The sequence below is a fragment of the Triturus cristatus genome, chromosome 3_2 (genome assembly GCF_964204655.1).
Source record: "Triturus cristatus chromosome 3_2, aTriCri1.1, whole genome shotgun sequence".
NCBI lineage: Eukaryota > Metazoa > Chordata > Amphibia > Caudata > Salamandridae > Triturus > Triturus cristatus.
The window spans coordinates 1024201976-1024217703 of NC_140584.1; positions in this window are offsets into that span (position 1 = coordinate 1024201976).

Below are 15728 nucleotides of genomic sequence, written 5' to 3' on the forward strand. Positions count from 1 at the left end.
CCAATAGGTGGCCAGTTTTATGGGCTGAGCTTGAGTTACTAAGAAGGATATTCATTGCTTCCAAGTCCGATATCAACGTGGTGCTTGTCGCGCATGTCGCGTCATCAAAATGAAGGTTCAAATCGCCCAAAATAGTAAAATTAGTTGCGTCCAAAAGGAAGGGGGTGATAAGCTCAGGGAAAGATGTCGTCCATAACCCAACCTACCCAGGCGGGCGATAAAGCAATATCCCTGAGAATGTAAACTGAGGAGATAATGTTAGCTTAAATAAGGCAGCCTCGCATCCCTCAAAGGGTAACTCTTCAAATTTACATGTATATAAGGTGTTATAGATGACTGCAATACCTCCCCTCATTTGAACTCCCCTATCATTCCAGATTATCACATAGTTGGAAGGCAGAGCGGACGCTACATTCGGGCCAGAACTGCCATGAAACCATGTGTCTGTGAGGAAGATAGGTATGCGATGACAAAAATAGTATAATCATTAGCACAGCGAAACTCAATCTTGGACAAATACAAGGAAAGGAAAAAAAATAATATAGCAGCTGCTTCTAATGAGGCAGACCTGAGAGAGAGACAGAAATTAGCTTCATTAATGGCTCAAAATCGCGGCACATCTTAAAATGGTGTCATGAATGCTAACTTTACATGGAGAAATACACTAGCAAAATGAATGCATAACATTTACATTTCAACAGTGGCATAGAGTGAAGTGGCATTGAGTGGAGTAGTGGATTGGCATAGAGGGAGTTGCATAGAGCGTCATAGAGTAGAGTAGACTGTCATAGAGCGGCATATAGTGGAGTAAAGTGTCAGAGTGGAGTGACATGGAGTGGAGTAGAGTGGAGTGGCGTAGTGTAGAGTAGAAAGACCTAGAGTAAAGTGACATAGAGTGGAGTGGTGCAGAGTGGAGGGGAGTAGTACAAAGGGATGGGCATAGAGTGGAGGGGCATAGAGTGGAGGGACATAGAGTGGAGTGGATTAGAGTGGCATAGACTGGAGTCGAGTTTAACGGAGTAGAGTATCAGAGTGGAGGGTTGTGGAGTAGAATATTATAGAGGGGAGTGTTATGGAGTGCAGCAGAGTGGCCTAGAGTGAATTGGCATAGAGTGCAGTGGCATAGAGTGTTGCAAAGTAAAGTATAGTGGCCACGAGTGCAGGGGTGCAGAGCAGATTTGCGCAGAGTGCAGTGGCGCAGAGTGCATTGGTTTTGAGTAAAGTGGTATAGAGTATCGTGGGGTAGAGTAAAGTGTCGTAGAGTGCAATAGTTTAGAGTGCAGTGGCGTAGAGTGCATTGGTTTTGAGTAGAGTGGTATAGAGTATCGAGGTGTAGAGTAAAGTGGCATAGAGTGCAATAGTTTAGAGTAAAGAGGCGTAGAGTGCCGTGGCGTAGCCTAGAGTGGTCTAGAGTGGAGTGAAGTGCTGCAGCGTAGATTGCAGCGGCATAGAGTGGAGTGGCATAGAGTGAAGTGGCGTAGATTGAAGTAGGGTGGCATAGAGTGCAGCATCGTAGAGGCAGTGGCATAGTGTAGATTGTTTGAAAGTCGAGTGGAGTGGCGTTGAGTGGCCCAGGGTAGAGTGAAGTGGCATAGTGTGGTGTAGAGTCCAGTGGAGTAGAGTAGAGTGGCATAGAGTACAGCATCTTAGGATGCAGTGATATAAAGTGCAATAGTGTAGACTAGAGTGCTCTAGAGTGCAGTGGAGTAGAGTAGAGTGATGCAGAGTAGAGTATAGTGATATGGAGTGCAGATGAACAGAGATGACTGGCATAGAGAGCAGTGGCGTAGAGTGCATTGTTTTTTAGTAAAGTGGTGTAGAGTGCACTGGCAAAGAGTACAGTGGCATAGAATTCAGTAGTAGAGAATAGAGTGCCATGGCGTAGATTAGAGCAGTGCAGAGTAAAGCGGTGTAGAGTGGAGTGGCATAGAGTGGAGCAGTGTAGAGTGGAGTATGGTGGCATAAAGTGCAGTATTGTTAAGGCAGTGGCATAGAGTAGATTGTTTGAAAGTAAAGTGGAGTGGCGTAGAGTTGTGCAGGGTAGAGTGGAGTGTTTCAGGGTAGAGTGCAGTGGTGTAGTGTGGCGTAGAATAGAGTGGCATAGAGTGCGGTGTTGTAGGATGCAGTGGTACAGAATAGATTAGAGTAGCTTCTTACAGTGGATTGGCCTAGAGTGAAGTGGCGTAGATTGCAGTTGCGCCAAGTGGAGTGATGCAGAGTAGAGTGGCATAGAGTGTAGTGACGTACAGTGCATTGGCATAGAGTGCAGTAGAGTGGCATAGAGTAGAGTGGTGCAGAGTAGAATGCAGTGGCATAGAGTGCAGGCACATAGAGCACAGTGATGCAGAGTAGAGTGGCAGAGAGTTTAGTGATGGAGAGTACAGTGTTTCAGAGTAGTGTTGTAGAGTGGAGTGGTGTAGAGTAGAGTGGCGGGGGGTGCACTGGTGTAGAGTTCAGTGGCATTGATTACAGTGGTGCAGAGTAGAGTAGAATGGCTTAGAGAGCGGTGACGTAGAGTACTGAGTGGCATATAATGCAGTTACGTAGAGTGCAGTGGTGTAGAGTGGCATAGAGTGCAGTGGCATAGAGTAGAGTATTGCAGAGTATAGTGGCGTAGAGCGCAGTGGGGTTGAGTAGATTGCCATAGTGTGCAATGGCATAGAGTGCACTGATTCTGAGTAAAGTGGTGTAGAGTGCATTGGCGTAGAGTGCAGTGGCATAGAGTGCAGTGGTTAGAGTGGCATAGAGTGCAGTGGTCTAGAGTGGTGCAGAATAGAGTAGAGTGGCATAAAGTGGAGTAGTGCACCATATATTGCAGTGGCATAAAGTGCACTGGGTAGAGTAGAGTGGCGTAGAGTGGAGTGGCACAAAGTGGTGTAGAGTGCAGTGGCGCAGAGTAGATTGCTTCAGAGTAGAATTAAATGGTGTACAGAAGAGTGGTTAGGGTAGAGTGGAGTGGTGCAGAGGCGTAGATTGGCATAGAGTGCAGTGGCGTAGAGTGGAGTGGCATAAAGTGTCATAGAGTGCAGTGATACTGAGTAGATTAGAATGGCATAGATTGGATTGGCATAGAGTGCATTGGTGTAAAGTGGGTGGTACAGAGTAGAGTACATTGGCATCGACTGCAGTGGCATAGAGTACAGTGTTGCAGAGTAGGGTGGCATAGAGTGGAGTGGCATGGAATGGAGTAGTGCAGAGTAGAGTGGAGTGGTCTAGACTGGAGTGGTGTAGATTGCAGTGGCGAAGAGTGCAGTTGTGCAGGGTAGAGTACAGTGGTACAGAATGCATTGGCAAAGAGTAGAGTGGTGCAGAGTACAGAGGTTTGAAGTGCAGTGGTGCAGAGTAGAGTGCAATGATGTGGAGTGGCATAGAAGTGGAGTGGTGCAGAGTAGAGTGCAGTGGGGTGTCGTGGTGCAGCGTACAGTGGAATGGTGCAAAGTGAGTATGCATGGTCTGGTAGCACACAGCCATTACAGACAACATATTTTCAATTGAAATGCTAATTACATTTCCACAGACATACAGTTTTATTAATAAAACTATACAGCGCGGAAACATCCATTACAACACAGGCATTACAATGCAATGCCTTTACAATGCAGCCAATAAAATCAAGTTCCATTACAACGCATGCTATTACAACTCATGCCATTCCAACGCATATGCCTCACTGACCAGCACCTTCCCTGAGGTAAGCACCCGGCAGTGTTAGAATAGTAAATTACGTTATAATGGTACATGTGTTGTAATGGTTTGCGTTGTAATAGCATGCATTGTAATAGTTTGCGTTGTAACGTCATACATCCATACAGTGCACAAATGATAATATGTGGAAATGTCATTACCTAGTGTATTGATTTGTTTTGATCGTATTAAAATATTTCTTTCCACCACACTTCAGAATTACCCAAAAATGTGCTTAATTTGTTTTCCTAATTCAGAAATATTCTGAACTATCTGCACAGTTCATTTACAGACATTTAAATGTTGCTGTGTGCTAGAAAAAAAATAACTTTGTACAGCTTTCCTGGAGCACACCCCCAGTATCCAGCACGATTTTCACGTAAATCATCTCACTTTAAAATTAGAGGGAAAAAAGTGAACAACAAACTCCTTTGGAAAACAGGGACTGACATTTGACCTCTGTCTCTGAATGCACAGCAGATGAGACAAGATTTAGAGGCCTGTTTACAGAAAGGAGCACTGGTGGAAGAATACAAGGTGCCCTTGTAAACAGGCTATGCTCCATGGAAAGGACGAACTCAAGCTGGACAGACTAAAATAAATAAAGCCAGCAAATAGGAAGCAAGCAAATGTGAGTTACGAACTACAAAGCCAATGGTAAACAATGAGCGGAATGCATTTCCAGGGAAGCTTTCGAAATATATCCAATATGTTTTTAGCAAACCAGAAAAAAGCAATAAGAAGGCCAATGTTCTGCGAGGAAACTCCTAGTGCCCCATGGGTATTTTTTTGTTTTGTGCTTTTTTGTCGAAAGTGCTTTCGCTGTGACAACAGACGTACATTTGCCATTGACTGTTTCTGTGCATCTGGTTCAACTCTTGCATCTGTGTAGACACTTAAGTTTACTTTTGTGTTGTTTTTACAGCACTTGTTCATTTCTTTAATTTTTTCTTTTTTTTTGTCTTGAGTAGTGTTTTATCTGTCTTGGGGATGGTCAGTTATAAACCACACCTGGGAACTCCCTTACTTAGTAGCCATGGACTTTTTGCATTTTAAATTTTTCTAATATTCTTCCAAAAGAAGTGATTACCCAAAATTGGGTCCTGTAACAGAGCTAGACAAGCTGAGAGGCGGTTACAGGAAGGCTGTAAATTCCCGTGTTCTATACTGAGAGCCATTAGGTAAGTAAGCAAGTCGCCACTAAGATGAGCTTTGCTGAACAAGCAGCAAAAGAGAGGAGGAAGAAAGCATGAAATAAAAAGCATCGCATTAGCATAACTATAACCTGCTTCAGTTATGTTTACCGACTCACGATAACGATGTGCACAGAGAGTTCTTGTCTTTGACTTAGAGACATGCACATTTCTTGGCTACTGAAACGAGAAAATGAAGACAAGCTTACTCGGTCAAAATGTTTACATACTTCACTCCTTTTTAGTTTGAGCATTCAAGACCTCTTGTACATACTTTAGTATATACTTATATGTGTATGTACTTTGTGGGCTCTGGAGATCATCCCTAGGACTTGTATGCTTCCGCTTAGGGACTTTTTTTGTTCAACTGTCTCTATTTAACTGTCTTGATAGAAAACGACCAGCAGAGGTCAGTAAAATACCAGAATTGCTTTCTGCTGAGGTACTTTCTTTTTTTTCTTTTTCTCGCAACTGCCTCTATTTAACTGTCATGATAGAAAACAACCAGCAGAGGTCAGTAAAATACCAGAATCACTTTAGCATTCCCTAGATTCCAGCCCATACAAATTGTCTTCCACGAGCACCCGTAGACAATGATATTTTTTTCAAATCTTGTAGTTTCAGTGATATGACCAATGAAGGCCCTGATTTTATATTAAAAACTGAGCTTTGGACTATACTATTTCCCGCTGAAAAGCAATATTTCTCTCCATGTGTTCCCATACCTGGCGTGTCACGCAGTTTGGTGCTTACTTTCCCTCCATGTTAAAGAACAGTAGATGTTTCAGCACCCAGGCTAATGTGCTGCATAGCTAAATACATATAAGGTCCCAAAGGCGAGACCGATTGCATTGCGCATGCTTGTTCTGAAGAAGCAGTCCCATGCCTATGTGCGAAACATACAAATGCTAGTGTATAAGTAACTGTTTTGGGGCATATTAACCAACAAGTCATACAGCGCAACACAGCAAGTCAGGCAGCGCAGCAAGTCAAGCAGCGCATGAAATCACCTTGTTGTGATGCGTGACTGGGAAAGGTCTGGTGCATTCCTGTCTTTTCCCAGCTCTGGCGCACAATGTGCTGCATAGCAGCAACACTAGCACCCTTGCACCACGGTGCCTGTATTGCAAGCAGGAGTGTTTTTGTACAGGAAGGGATACCTTCCTGCATAATACATTTCCCTGAGGCATTTACCTCCTCTGTGTACTGAAGAATGCAGCACACTGATAAAGAGGAAAAAACAAGTAGAAAAAAAGATATTTCTCCTCGTTACAGCACCAGTTTTAACACACTCCCAGGTCCACCACTCAGGGTAAATCTGGGAATGGGCCAAAATCCACGGGTGTAGTGTGAGAACACCCACGCACCACCCGTGGAACGCCTCTCTGTGGCAGAGTAACACAGTGCAATGATTTGTGCGGAGTTGAGTTACTCTAAATTTATCACGCCACTCAGGGCTACACAAAGTGGTCTTGAGTGGCTTCTTAAATCACCCTTAAGGGTTGTGTCGCTTTTGCTCCCTGTTCCACGGCTCAAAGGTGATGCAACCCTATGATAGATATGCTTCTTTGTTCTCACTCTATTAGCTTGCTCCACACAGATGTTTGGGTGAGATAGTCACTGGCTAATTCTGTGGTTCTCAGACTATTAATTTTTTTTTTGTTAATGTACACTTTTAGACTACAATTGGCATGACCGGAGATTTCCTTTGACAAAAGGAAGGGTTCTACTAGCAGTATATTCGTAAAAGCTTGTCTGGATGTAAGAGGAACCTCTGCCATAAATCCTTTTTTCACAAACCTTTAAAAAGTGGTCCTACTTCTCTGATGGGGGCCCCTTGGGGTAGACTGAATGGGCAATGACAAGATTGTGCTTGGGAAGTGCAAAGAGGTGAGCTACAGAATTTCCAGACCTTGAGAGGCAATGTATGCCAGGAGTCCAACATATAGGGATTCATAATAATCCATGCATGAAAATGCCACTGCCTAAATTACAACAAAGCAACAACGTTCTGGTGTGAGAAAATGGGGTGTATTATATGGTGTGGTTTTGAGACCTCACCATGTAATACACTGACAACCCCTAAGGCCCAGTCAGGTTTAATTTGCCATACCTTAGCTCAACCCTGCATAGTTGTGGCTTCAAGCACTCCAGCTTTAACAAAGGAACACATGTCAAGCATTTAAACATTACTGAAACATTTGAAGAAGAAAGACATGTGGGAAAGTGGTTTTCTGTTGCAGTAAACCCCCCACTTTTTGCCAGATTTCTGATGCACTTAGACTTGATGTGCACTGGGACCCTGCCAATCAGGTTCCCAGGGCCTGTGATCTTTCCCAAAACTGTACCTTTGTTCCCCAAATTGGCACCTCTCTGGCCACATGTAAATCCCTTGTAAAAGGTACCGTGGATACCAACGGCACTGTGACCAGGGAAGGCCTCTAAGGACTGCAGCACATATTGTGCCACCCTTAGAGGCCCTGTACCTTAATACACACACACACACTTCCATTGCAGGCTGCATGTTTTGGTGCAGAGAAAAGTGAAGAGTCAACATGGCACACATACCTGTGTGCCATGCATGCAACACACTGCCTATGGTATAGGTAAGACACCAAGCTAGCTGAGTGCACTACTCCACTTGTGAGGGTACAGCTGCAGGAGCAGGGTACTCCTACAGTGTCTAAGTCCATTCTTAGACATTATAAGTGCAGTAAAGCCATAAAGAGTATATGGTCTGGTAGTTTGTCATTACGAACTCCACAGCACCTTAATGGCTTTCCTGAATTCTGGGAAGTTTGGTATCAATTTCTCAGCATAATAAACCCACACTGATGCCAGAGTGGAATGTATTATATAATGCACTCAGAGGGCATCTTAGAGCTACATCAGAAAAACTACCAGACTTTGGTGGGTTCCCTGACTGGTACACACTAGCCTGCTACCACAAGACATGTTTCTGAACCCCTGAGGTGGGAGTCTTCGCTCCCTTGGCCCAGAAACAATTCTTTTCCTGGGTGGAGGTGTTCACACCTCCCCCTGGTCAAGAACAGCCATCTGTCGCAGGGGAGTTTCAAAGGCCTTGCCGCCATTGTACGCGGCCCCTCAGTCTCTCCTGATATCAGGAGCAGGCCCCTTCCTGTCTCACCCCCTTTTCGGTGGGAAGACAGGCAGAAAAAATTAGAACAGCCTAGAAGGTGTGCCCACCTCTGCCATCCCCACCCCTCAGGTGGGGGAGGCAAGGTGAAGCCAACTCTTCAGTGCCCGCCATCTTGCAGACGGCAGACACTCTCCTATCAGTGTTAGGGGTTGTGCCCACTCCCCCACATTGAATGAGCACACCAAGGGAACCCTAAATTGCCCCCAAAATACAGTATTTAGGGGGCAGCCCTGAACCTAAAAGGCAGATTCCTGCAACCTACGAAGAAGAAGGACGAAAGAAGACGCCCAGCAGAGGAGACTGCAGAGAAGAACACGCTTGGCCTCAGCCCTACCAGCCCGTCTCCGATTTGAAGGGATCCTACGCTAAAAGTCACCTTGTTCTGCAGCAAGTGACCTCCAGAACCCCTGGGAGGACTGGATGCTTTCAACAAAGACTGGATCTCCTGTAAGCAGCAGTTCTGTTCAAAAGAATCATCAAAGAAAGACTCGGAGCCTGCTGAGGACAAATAAACCCGACGCCTCGAACCACCACTGTACCCGTCGCCTATGGCCCGAGTCCGAGTGGCCCATTGGTCCCAGCGATGTCCCCTAGCATTCCAGAGTCCAAGTCCACCATGGGTTGATCCCTCCAGGACTCCCCGATGTTGCCTGCAGCCTATGTATGGAGACCTCCCAATCGCTAGTGGCCCGGTAAGGTGAAATCCGACCTCAAAAGGCACCCCTGCATCCGGCCGCCCTGCACGCTGGAGAAGAGAGCTTGAGGTGCACCTACGTCCCTGAGTCCTCCAACTTAGCTGCCCAGCGGTTGGTTACTCCAAGAAGACTTCCTGGACCGAGTCTGCAGCCAAAACCGGTAACTCCCATTGAAAACAACAGGGCACCTGATGCCAAAACAACACACTGCACCCGGCAGCCCCTGTGCCGCTGTGGGTGCACCTTGGGTGCTAATTAGGATCCCCCTTTTCCCTGAGCTTCACCCTAGGAGATTTGCTCCCTCAACCTTGTGGCCTGCCCGTGAGCAGTCACCAACCAAAGGCTCCCTATTCCCCATTGGATAACATTGGGGCTCAGCACTCTGCACCCGGCAGCCCTAGTGCCACTGAGGGTGCTTTTTGAGTGCATCCTTAACCCTGGGGGAACTCTGGTTCTATCCCAAGAAACCCAACTCCCAAAACGAAGTACTTATCTGTTAACCGTTAACTTCATTTCCACCTCTAGGATTGCATTGCAAGTGTGGAGTTGGAAATTCTATGAAAAGTCATACAAGTGTGTTTTCATAACAAATTGCATTACTTACCTTTATCATGGAAATCTCCCAGTGTGGTATCCAGGTATACCACACTGAGTAATAAAAGTAATCTGGAAAGTAATTCAACAACTACTCACAAAGTAATTATAAAGTAACAGTAAAGTAATTTCAACTGTTTATGAACTTTTGACTTACCTGTAACCAAAGTAATTGCATTCAACTGTATTCAACCGCATTATTCTTGCAAAGTACTATTACACTTGCCTGTTCCAGGCCCTGCTTGGTTCTAGAAATAAAATACAACTAAATAATATTTTTATTCCAAACCAATTGCTCTTTGAGTGTGTGAAATAATTTCTTGCCTGAGTGTGTACACTAAGGGGCAGATTTGCAAACCCCTTGCTCCACTTTTGCGTCACTTTTCCCATGTTAAAAGTGGCGCAAAAGTGGCGCAAGGGGCTTGTAAATCTGCCCCTAAATGCTTAACACTACCCTTTGATAAAGCCCTTCTGCTCGCCCACACTACCACAAATACAGAGTAAAATATTATCTACTTTAACCTCTGTACGCCTTTGGGGATCCACTGGACTCTGTGGTATAGTATAACTAGAGCCAACGTCCTACAAGACACAAGACCAGAAAGTAATTTGACACCAAGTTAAAAGAATAGGTTATATTTTTATGAATATATAGACACCAAAATGAAAAAAAAACATCACAGGGTTCCAGACATATAGATTCTATGAGGAACAATAAATTAAGACGTTTAACGTAACATCAAACAAGCATTGGTGAATTCAACAAATTTTACACAGAAACCTCTTCAAGAAAACTTTAGTCAAATTAACTTTTTCAAGAAAACTTCGATCAAAGTGTATTGCAGTTACTTAAAGTTACTTTGGGTGACCATCTTACAGGGGGTCAGTCAAGATAACAGCAAGGTCAGGAGAAACAGTTACCTCAACAAGAAAAGCAGCCTTCAGTCCAATTCCAGTGCCAGTGGCCTCTTGTCATTGGCTTCCGTGGAGTGGTCCCAGTCTGACACTCTTAAGTATGCTTGGACCAGGGTGTTACAGAGAGCACACTTTCAATGCCCCTACTCCAGGGACCTCCCACTAATGACCGTGTTTTTCCTAAATCCCAAGCGTAACTGGAGGGGACTGCAGGCTTGGGCAAGGACCGGCCGCTGAACCATAGGAGAGCTCTTTGAGAATGACACACTTAGAGCCTCCTAGAATTTACCCGAGACATTTCAACCCTCCCCCATAATTTCTTAACATATGGGGAAATTAGGACTACGGTTCAGGCATATTGGAATGGGGGGCAGATGAGTCGCTGACCCAGGACGCCCTTCAGATCACATGCACCACGTCTGGTACAATCAAAGCCAACACCTTACTGTGGTAATCGCTTCTTTGATGAGCCAAGTGGAACCGAGGTTGCCTACGAGATAGGTGGGCAACTGACATGAACCTCCCGATCTCAGATAGATATTGGACCACTATTGTGGAACGCACCCCATGCAAACCAAGGAACGCTGGCTTTAAGCTCATCCAATATTATCTCTTACAGAGTACACCTCACAAATAAATGAATACATTTGATGCTCCCTACCGCACGAACAGCATGCCCGAGATATAAAGTGGTGGATGCTGATTTTGATCATATAGTCTGGGACTGCCCTGCCCTATTCTATGACTGGGAATCAATTGTTTGATACGTCGCGTCAGCCATGGGTTGTCATATACTTAAAACACTGGTCTGTTGTTTTCTGAGGCTTTTCCGTAGGCCCACAATGAAAGCAATAACATCTAAAGTTATTGACTTGGCATTAATACTTGCTCTCAGCCATCCTGCGATCTCCTGGAAGGATCCCAGTGGCCCTGCCCTTCAGTGCTTGAGCGGTGAAGTCTTGAAATGGGGGACTGTGACGAATCAGCCCCACGGGGAGAGGCGATGTGTGGCATGAGGCCCACAGAGCATGCACAACCATGGAGTTCAATATTACAGGATTGCTGCACAATTGAACAGGGAGGATCATTTCTCCCCCAGGGAGCGAGTGGGATAGGGAAGATGAAATGGGATTCCTTCGGGGTGGGAATTAGTTCATAATCCACCTGAATGAGTGCCGGCTTCCTGATCCCATACCCATAGGCTGAGCTAGATACCCAAGCACAATTCCTACAGATGCTATCTCCTTTGAAGATAATACATTTAGTACCTTTGACTACATCCCAGCAGGGAACACCTAGTTCTAGATTGCCTTTTTCTTTTTCTTTTCAATTTATGCTTTTCTTCTTTGTAAATGTATTGTCTGCATTTGCAAATACTGCTCTAGTATGTAGTTATTCACATGCCCCATTGACTGTATTCACCCCTACACCACCCCTACTAGATTGATCCGCCATTGGATCAATCTCACACTAGTTAATGGGTGAAATGGCTATGCCTATAATTATACTAATACTTGTATATGCTAACCTATTTTATGCGGCTAGAGGCATAAACTTGTCATGTAATTATTGTGATTGTCTCGGAAAACTATAAAAATTACTTTTGAAAAAGTGGAGTGGTCCTGATACAAGGGATAGTGGAGGCTGAAGATGTGCAAAGATATTGTAGAGGCTGTATGGTTAGTAGGGTTCTACCTGGGGCTACTCCTTAGACCACGGTCCTGGCGGGGTGACTTGGGCCACAGGTGTCAATATCGCTCAAAGTCCTCTTTGGTCCAGCAAAAGTCAAGTTGCCACTGGACTACTGGTCACCAGACACAACAAACTCAGCCGTTTCTTTCTTTGGCGATGATGCTCCTTCTGAGTGACCAAACTGCACCCTTGACAACTCTCCTGGGTTCAGCAGACCCAGGTGCAACTTTTGAGCATCGGGTCCTGGTTTCTTAGGCCACGTGTGGTGGAGGCTAGTTTGATGTAAAAAGTGAGCAAGAAAGCTTATGAGGTCAATTGGCAGGTATCCTATGGATCTGTTCACCCAGTCAAAGGAATACTTCCCCTGCAGTCTAAGGCCTGTTTTCTTGGCAGAGTTGAGTTTAATATTTCTCTTTATTAATTTAAAAGTCCGAGTCCACCACCCACTCAAATGTGTCTATTTGAGTAAGGAGTGTCTTCAATGAAGTCTCAGAATGAGTTAATGTTAAGAGCACATCTTCGAAAAATAAGCCAAACTTTTTTTCGTCTCCCTCTCCCTTGAATGGGATCCCTGCATTTCCACATCTTGCTTTATATGCTCCACTAGTGGGTCTACTGATAGGGCAAATAACACTGTGGTAGGGGCCAGCAGTAACGCATTCTCCTACCCAGGGGGAAGCTCCTCACTCTGTTACCATTCACCAAGATCCATGCTGTTGAGTCTCTATAACTAATGAACACCTAGCCAATAACGGAAGGTGCCCCAAATCCCAGCATTTGGAGTATTTTTCTCAAGAAACCCTAGATGCCTTCTCTGTGCTTAATGCTACTAGGATCTCTGAGATATTATTTAGATTACTTTCTCTATCAAATGTGTTGTTCTGCGAATTACGTTGCCCAATTAGTCTATATTGGTCGGTCCTGGGAGACAACCATCTGGCCAGAAGACCAAGACTATAGTAAAAGGATGAGTATGAATGTTGATTAGGGCAATCGGTCTATAAGACTTACAATACTATTTAGGGTGTGGCACCTTGATATTCAATAAAGGCATTAAATAGCTCTGTTAGAGATGCTATCAATGTTTTCCTTAATGCTTTTGTAAAAGTCACTGGAAAGTCATCTGAACCTGTGGATTGTCCCAGCTTAAGGTTTTTTATAGCTTCTCTCATCCATGCCTGTTCAAAAGATCTGTCAATCAATCAATCAATCATAGGCATTTATAACGCGCACTACTCACCCGGAGGGTCTCAAGGCGCTTGGGGGGGAGGGTCCGCTACTGCTCGAACAACCAGGTCTTGTGCTTCTTCCTAAAGGAGAGGTGGTCTTGGGTCAGGCGTAGGTCGGTCGGGAGGGCGTTCCAAGTCTTGGCGGCCAGGTGGGAGAAGGATCTTCCTCCTGTTGTCGCTCTGTGGATGCAGGGGACGGCGGCGAGGGCGTGACTGGTCGAGCGGAGGTGGCGTTTGGGAGCGTAGAAGTTGAGGCGGCTGTTGAGGTAGGTCGGGCCTTGGTTGTGTAGGGCTTTGTGCGCGTGGGTGAGGAGCCGGAAGGTGATTCTTTTGTTGATCGGGAGCCAGTGCAGGTTTCTCAGGTGTCTGGAGATGTAACTTCGTCTGGGGACGTCAAGGATGAGTCTCGCCGAGGCGTTCTGGATCCGCTGGAGTCTCTTCTGGAGCTTGGCGGTGGTACCGGCGTAGAGGGCGTTGCCGTAGTCCAGTCGACTGGTGACGAGGGCCTGGGTGACCGTCTTCCTGGTCTCGGTGGGAATCCACCGGAAGATCTTACGTAGCATGCGCAGGATGTTGAAACAGGACGAGGAGACGGCGTTGACTTGTCTGGTCATGGAGAGGGAGGAGTCCAGGATGAAGCCCAGGTTGCGTGCGTGGTCTGTCGGTTTGGGTGCGTTGCCCAGGGCGGGGGGCCACCAGGAGTCGTCCCAGGCGGAGGGTGAGGAGCCCAGGATGAGGACTTCCGTCTTGTCTGTGTTCAGTTTCAGGCGGCTGGTCGTCATCCACTCGGCCACGTTTTTCATCCCTTCGTGTAGGTTGGCTCTGGCGGTGGCGGGGTTGTTGGTCAGGGAGAGGATCAGCTGGGTGTCATCGGCGTAGGAGATGATGTTCAGGTTGTGTTGGCGTGCGATGGCCGCAAGGGGGCTCATGTAGACATTGAAGAGGGTGGGGCTGAGCGAGGAGCCCTGAGGGACGCCGCAGATGACTTCCGTGGCTTCTGATCTGAACGGGGGCAGGCGGACTCTCTGTGTCCTTCCGGTGAGGAAGGAGATGATCCATTCCAGTGCCTTCTCCTCGATCCCGACGTTGCTGAGGCGCTGCACTAGGGTGCGATGGCAGACAGTGTCGAATGCCGCGGAGAGGTCCAGGAGGATGAGGGCCGCTGTTTCTCCGTTGTCCAGCAGGGTTCGGATGTCGTCGGTGGCAGCGATGAGGGCGGTCTCGGTGCTGTGGTTGGCCCGGAAGCCTGACTGGGATGGGTCGAGGGAACCAGTCGTCTCGAGGAAGGCTGCCAGTTGCTTGTTGACGGTCTTCTCGATGACTTTGGCTGGAAACGGGAGGAGCGAGATGGGGCGGTAGTTCTTGAGTTCGGTGGGGTCCGCCGTTGGTTTCTTTAGTAGAGCGCTGAGTTCGGCGTGCTTCCAGCTCTCAGGGAAGGTGGCGGGGTCAAGGGAGGTGTTGATGATGTCCCGCAGGTGGGGTGCGATGACAGAGTCGGCCTTGTTGAAGATGTGGTGAGGGCAGGGGTCGGTTGGGGATCCGGAGTGGATGGAGTTCATTGTGCTGATGGTGTCGTCGAGGTTGATAGGTGTCCAGGCGTTGAGGGTGGTGGTGGGGGGCGTTGGTTTGGTTGTGGGGAGCGTTGGTTGTGTTCTGAAGCTGTTGTGTATGTCAGCGATCTTGTTGTGGAAGTAGGAGGCGAGGGAGTTGCAGAGGTCTTGCGATGGGGTGATGTCGTTGGTTCCGGCGTTGGGGTTGGAGAGCTCTCTGACGATGTTGAAGAGTTCCTTGCTGTTGTGTGCGTTGTTGTCCAGCCGGTCCTTGAATGCTGTTTTCTTGGTGGCGTGGATCAGTTGATGGTGCATTCGGGTGGCGAGCTTGAGGGTAGTCATGTTGTCCGGCGTTGGGTCTCTTCTCCAGGCTTTCTCGAGGGCACGGCAGTTCTTCTTGGAGCTCTTGAGTTCGTCGGTGAACCACGGGGCCTTCTTGCTTCCGGGTCTGCTGGGCGGGGTCCTCAGAGGGGCGAGCTCGTCCGCGCAGGTGGAGATCCATTTCGTGAGGTTGTCGGCGGCTTGGCTGGGGTTCGGTGAGCTGGCGGGAGGGTGCTGGCTCAGGGATGCGGCGAGTTGTTCGGCTGTGATCTTGTTCCAGCTTCTTCGTGCAGCCTGTTGCTGGTGGTGGTGGACCGTGGTTCTTTTGAAGGTGAAGTGGATGCAGCTGTGGTCCGTCCAGTGGAGTCCAGTGGCGTGGCTGAAGGAGATGTCTTTGCTGGATGAGAAGACGGCGTCGAGTGTGTGTCCGGCGAGGTGGGTGGGGGTGGTCACCAGCTGCTTGAGTCTGAGGGTGGCGAGGTTGTCAAGCAGGGTGGTGGTGTTGCGGTTGTTGTTGTTCTCCAGGTGGAAGTTGATGTCCCCGAGGAGGATGTAGTCAGCGGAGGGGAGGGCGTGCGGGCTGATGAAGTCGGCGATGTCTTCGCTGAATTGAGTGCGTGGTCCCGGGGGTCGGTAGATCAGGGTGCCTCTGAGGGTGGTCTTGGGGTCGGTGTGGATCTGGAAGTGCAGGTGTT